The sequence below is a fragment of the Arachis hypogaea genome, chromosome 16, assembly GCF_003086295.3.
Source record: "Arachis hypogaea cultivar Tifrunner chromosome 16, arahy.Tifrunner.gnm2.J5K5, whole genome shotgun sequence".
Taxonomy (NCBI): Eukaryota; Viridiplantae; Streptophyta; class Magnoliopsida; order Fabales; family Fabaceae; genus Arachis; species Arachis hypogaea.
Genome location: NC_092051.1, coordinates 3,519,015 through 3,525,209, shown reverse-complemented (window position 1 = coordinate 3,525,209; position 6,195 = coordinate 3,519,015). Strand labels below are relative to the sequence as shown.

Here is a 6,195-nt window from a genome sequence, read left to right as displayed (position 1 = left end):
TTGAACGCCAAGTTGTAACATGTTTTTGGCGTTCAACTCTGGTTCGTGACGTGTTTCTGGCGTTTAACTCCAGACTGCAGCGTAGAACTGGCGTTCAACGCCCTTTTGGGTCATCTAAACTCGGGCAAAGTATGGACTATTATATATTGCTGGAAAGCTCTGGATGTCTACTTTCCAACGCCGTTAAGAGCGCGCCATTTGGAGTTCTGTAGCTCCAGAAAATCTACTTTGAGTGCAGGGAGGTCAGAATCCAACAGCATCAGCAGTCCTTCTTCAACCTCTGAATCTGATTTTTGCTCAAGTCCCTCAATTTCAGCCAGAAAATACCTGAAATCACAGAAAAATACACAAACTCATAGTAAAGTCCAGAAATGTGAATTTAACATAAAAACTAATAAAAACGTCCCTAAAAGTAACTAGATCCTACTAAAAACATACTAAAAACAATGCCAAAAAGTGTATAAATTATCCGCTCATCACAACACCAAACTTAAATTGTTGCTTGTCCCCAAGCAACTGAAAATCAAATAGGATAAAAAGAAGAGAATATACTATAAATTCCAAACTATCAATGAAATTTAGCTCCAATCAAATGAGCGGGACTTGTAGCTTTTTGCCTCTTGAATAGTTTTGGCATCTCACTTTATCCATTGAAGTTCAGAATGATTGGCATCTATAGGAACTCAGAGTTCAGATAGTGTTATTGATTCTCCTAGTTCAGTATGTTGATTCTTGAACACAGCTACTTTATGAGTCTTGGCCGTGGCCCTAAGCACTTTGTTTTCTAGTATTACCACCGGATACATAAATGCCACAGACACATAACTGGGTGAACCTTTTTAGATTGTGACTCAGCTTTGCTAAAGTCCCCAATTAGAGGTGTCCAGGATTCTTAAGCACACTTTTTTTTTCTTTTTTTTACTTCGAACCTTGACTTTAACCGCTCAGTCTCAAGTTTTCACTTGACACCTTCACGCCACAAGCACATGGTTAGGGACAGCTTGGTTTAGCCGCTTAGGCCAGGATTTGATTCCTTTAGGCCCTCCAATCCACTGATGCTCAAAGCCTTGGATCCTTTTTATTACCCTTGCCTTTTGGTTTTAAGGGCTATTGGCTTTTTGCTCTTGCCTTTTGGTTTTAAGAGCTATGGCTTTTTCTGCTTGCTTTTTCTTTTTCTTTCTCTTTTTTTTTTTCTTTTTCTCGCTATTTTTTTCTGCAAGCTTTGTATTCACTGCTTTTTCTTGCTTCAAGAATCTATTTTATGATTTTTCAGATTATCAAATAACATGTCTCCTTGTCATCATTCTTTCAAGAGCCAACATATTTAACATTCTTAAACAACAACTTCAAAAGACATATGCACTGTTCAAGCATTCATTCAGAAAACAAAAAGTATTGTCACCACATCAATATAATTAAACTAAATTCAAGGATAAATTCGAAACTCATGTACTTCTTGTTCTTTTGTAATTAAAACATTTTTCATTTAAGAGAGGTGATGGATTCATATGACATTCATAACTTATGGCATAGACACTTAAATACTAATGATCATGTAATGAAGACACAAACAGGGATAAACATTTAACATAGAAAACGAAAAATAGAAAATTTAAGAACAAGGAATGAGTCCACCTTAGTGATGGTGGCGTTTTCTTCTTGAAGAACCAATGATGTCCTTGAGCTCTTCTTTGTCTCTTCCTTGTCTTTGTTGCTCCTCCCTCATTGCTCTTTGATCTTCTCTAATTTCATGGTGGATGATGGAGTGCTCTTGATGTTCCACCCTTAATTGTCCCATGTTGGAACTTAGTTCTCCTTAGGGAGGTATTGATTTGCTCCCAATACTTGTGTGGAGGAAAATGTATCCCCTGAGGTGTCTCAGAGATCTCTTGATTTGCAGTCAAATGTTCTACCACTGAGCTATAGACCCTTGAGATGAATCTTTTCATCTCCCATGACTCGGAGGTGGAAGCTTTTGTCTTCCCTTTCCCTTTTCTAAAGGTTTCTCTGGTCTTAGGTGCTATCAATGGTAATGGAAAAATAAAAAGCTTATGCTTTTACCACACCAAACTTAGATTGTTGCTCGCCCTCGAGCAAAAGAAGAAAGAATAGAAGAAGAAGAAGAAGATATGGAGGAGATGGAGGGATGTGTGTATGGATGTGAGTGGTGAATGGAAAACAGAAGGGATGACTGTGAATGGAGAGAGAGAGAGGGTGAGGTATGTGGGGATCCTGTGAGGTCCACAGATCCTGAGGTGTCAAGGATTTACATCCCTGCACCATTTAGGCATGCAAAATGCCTTTGCATGCAATTCTGGCGTTTAAACGCCGAGTTGATGTTTGTTCTGGGCGTTCAACGCCCAGATGCAGCATGTTTCTGGCGTTCAGCGCCAGCTTTCCTCAGTGTGCATTTCTGGCGTCTGAACGCCAAGATGCTGCTTGTTTTTGGCGTTCAACGCCAGATCCATGCTCTGTTCTGGCGTTGAACGCCAGCCAGATGCTCCTTACTGGCGTTTAAACGCCAGTAAGCCCTTCCTCCAGGGTGTGATTTTTCTTCTGCTGTTTTTGATTCTATTTTTAATTTTTGTATTTATTTTGTGATTCCACATGATCATGAACCTAATAAAACATGAAATAACAATAAAAATAAAATAAAATTAGATAAATAAAAATTGAGTTGCCTCCCAATGAGCGCTTCTTTAATGTCAATAGCTTGATAGTGGGCTCTCATGGAGCCTCACAGATGTTCAGAGCATTGTTGAGACTTCCCAACACCAAACTTAGAGTTTAGATATGGGAGTTTAACACCAAACTTAGAGTTTGGTTGTGGCCTCCCAACACCAAACTTAGAGTTTGACTGTGGGGGCTTTGGTTGACTCTGTAATGAGAGAAGCTTTTCATGCTTCCTCTCCATGGTTACAGAAGGAGAACCTTGGCTTTTAATTACAAGGTAGTCATCATTCAGTTGAAGGACCAACTCTCCTCTGTCCACATCAATCACAGCTCTTGCTGTGGCTAGGAAGGGTCTTCCAAGGATGATGGATTCATCCTCATCCTTCCCAGTATCCAGGATTATGAAATCAGCAGGGATGTAAAGGCCTTCAACCTTTACTAACATGTCCTCTACTTGTCCATAAGCCTCTTTTCTTGAGTTGTCTGCCATCTCTAATGAGATTCTAGCAGCTTGCACCTCAAATATTCCCAGCTTCTCCATTACAGAGAGTGGCATGAGGTTTATCCCTGACCCAATGTCACATAGAGCCTTCTCAAAGGTCATGGTGCCTATGGTACAAGGTATTAGGAACTTTCCAGGATCCTGTTTCTTCTGAGGCAATCTCAGTTGATCCAATGCATTTAGTTCATTGGTGAACAGGGGAGGTTCATCTTCCCAAGTCTCATTACCAAATAATTTGGCATTCAGATTCATGATTGCACCAAGGAACTTGGCAACTTGCTCTTCAGTAACATCCTCATTCTCTTCAGAAGAGGAATACTCATCAGAGCTCATGAAGGGCATAAGGAGGTTCAATGGAATCTCTATGGTCTCTAGATGAGCCTCAGATTCCTTTAGGTCCTCAATAGGGGACTCCTCCTTGCTTGAGAGACGTCCCATGAGGTCTTCCTCATTGGGATTCACGTCCTCCCCTTCCTCTTTGGATTCGGCCATGATGGTTATATCAATGGCCATGCACTCTCTCTTTGGATTCTCTTCTGTATTGCTTGGGAGAGTACTAGGAGGGATTTCAGTGATCTTCTTACTCAGCTGGCCCACTTGTGCCTCCAAATTTCATATGGAGGATCTTGTTTCATTCATGAAACTCAGAGTGGCCTTAGACAGATCAGAGACTAAGTTTGCTAAATTAGAGGTATTTTGTTCAGAATTCTCTGTCTGTTGCTGAGTGGATGATGGGAAAGGTTTGCTATTGCTAAACCTACTTCTTCCACCATTGTTAAAGCCTTGTTGAGGCTTTTGTTGATCCTTCCATGAGAAAGTTGGATGATTTCTCCATGATGAGTTATAGGTGTTTCCATAAGGTTCACCTAAGTAATTTACCTCTGCTATTACAGGATTCTCAGGGTCATAAGCTTCTTCTTCAGAAGGCGCCTCTTGAGTACTGTTGGATGCAGCTTGCATTCCATTCAGACTCTGAAAAATCATATTGACCTGTTGAGTCAATAGTTTGTTCTGAGCCAATATGGCATTCAGAGTATCAATCTCAAGAACTCCCTTCTTTTGAGGCATCCCATTGCTTACAGGATTCCTCTCAGAAGTATACATAAACTGGTTGTTAGCAACCATGTTAATAAGTTCTTGAGCTTCTGCAGGTGTTTTCTTTAGGTGAATGGATCCACCTGCAGAAGTATCCAATGACATCTTAGCTAATTCAGACAGACCATCATAGAATATATCTAGGATGGTCCATTCTGAAAGCATGTCAGTAGGACACTTTTTGGTCAGTTGCTTGTATCTCTCCCAAGCTTCATAGAGGGATTCACCTTCTTTTTGTCTGAAGGTTTGAACATCCACTCTAAGCTTACTAAGCTTTTGAGGAGGAAAGAACTTAGCTAAGAAAGCCGTGACCAGCTTATCCCATGAGTTCAGGCTATCTTTTGGTTGAGAGTCCAACCATATTCTAGCTCTGTCTCTTACAGCAAAAGGGAAAAGCATGAGCCTGTAGACTTCAGGATATACTCCATTAGTCTTTACAGTATCACATATCTGCAAGAATTCAGTTAAGAACTGAAAAGGATCTTCAGATGGAAGTCCATGAAACTTGTAGTTTTGTTGCATCAGAGAAACTAGTTGAGGCTTAAGCTCAAAATTGTTTGCTCCAATGGTGGGAATAGAGATGCTTCTTCCATGTAAATTGGATTTTGGTGCAGTAAAGTCACCAAGCATCTTCCTTGCATTATTATTATTTTCGGCTGCCATCTCCTCTTCTTGTTCGAAAATTTCTGAAAGGTGCTTGCTGGATTGTTGTAATTTAGCTTCTCTTAGTTTCCTCTTCAGAGTCCTTTCAGGTTCTGGATCTGCTTCAACAAGAATGTTCTTGTCCTTGCTCCTGCTCATATGAAAAAGGAGGGAACAGAAAAATAATAATAATAGGGATCTTTTTTACCACAGTATAGAGGTTCCCTGTGTGAGTAGAAGAAAAGAAGAAGAGAAAATCTGAACTCGGAGAGAGAGAGAGGGTTCGGATTTTTGGTGAGTGAGGGAGAGATGTTAGTAGATGAATAAATAAATAGAAGGAGATGAGAAAGAAGGATTTTCGAAAATTATTTTTTTGAAAAATGGTTAGTGATTTTCGAAAATTAAAAGAAGAAATAAATTAAAATTAAAATCTGAAACAATTAGTTAATTAAAAAGAATTTTTGAAAAAGAGGAAGGTAATTTTCGAAAATTAGAGAGAGAGAGAGTTAGTTAGGTAGTTTTGAAAAAGATATGATTGAAATTTAAAAAGATATGATTGAAACAAAAAGATAAGATTTGAAAATCAATTTTAAAAAGATAAGAAGATAAGAAGTTAGAAAAAGATTTTGAAATCAAATTTTGAAAAGATATGATTGAAAGAGATTTGTTTGAAAAAGATTTAAAAGATAAATTAAAAAGATTTGACTTTTTTTAAAAATTAAAGTTGATGACTTAACTAACAAGAAACCAAAAGATATGATTCTAGAATTTTAAAGATTGAATTTTTCTTGAAAGGAAAATCACAAACTTAAAATTTTTGAATTGAAACATTAAAGGTTAGTATTAATTTCGAAAATATAAGATAAAATTAAGAAAAAAAATTTTGAAAAATTAATGTTTAAAATTTTCGATAATTATAAAAAAATGAGAAAGATTTGATTTTTGAAAAAGTTGTTGAAAAAGATAAGATTTTTAAAATTGAAAATTTGACTTGACTTACAAGAAACAACTTATTTTTAAAATTTTTGACTAAGTCAACCCAAAATTTCGAAAATTTGAGAGAAAAAAAGGAAAAGATATTTTTTTGATTTTTGAATTTTTAATGATGTGAGAGAAAAACACAATTATGACCCAAAACATGAAAAATTTTGGATCAAAACCAATGACGCATGCAAGAACACTATGAATGTCAAGATGAACACCAAGAACACTTTGAAGATCATGATGAACATCAAGAACATATTTTTGAAAAATTTTTGATGCAAAGAAAACATGCAAGACAC

The 6,195-nt window shown here is 37.4% G+C and overlaps 1 non-coding gene across 1 annotated transcript; it reads left to right on the top strand.

Annotated features, from left to right (window-relative positions):
- The first annotated feature begins 4,429 nt into the window (after positions 1-4,429).
- On the top strand, positions 4,430-4,537 carry LOC112761493 (small nucleolar RNA R71). The gene has a single exon (XR_003181887.1). It is a non-coding gene; the product is annotated as a small nucleolar RNA R71 (small nucleolar RNA).
- The last annotated feature ends 1,658 nt before the right edge of the window (positions 4,538-6,195 follow it).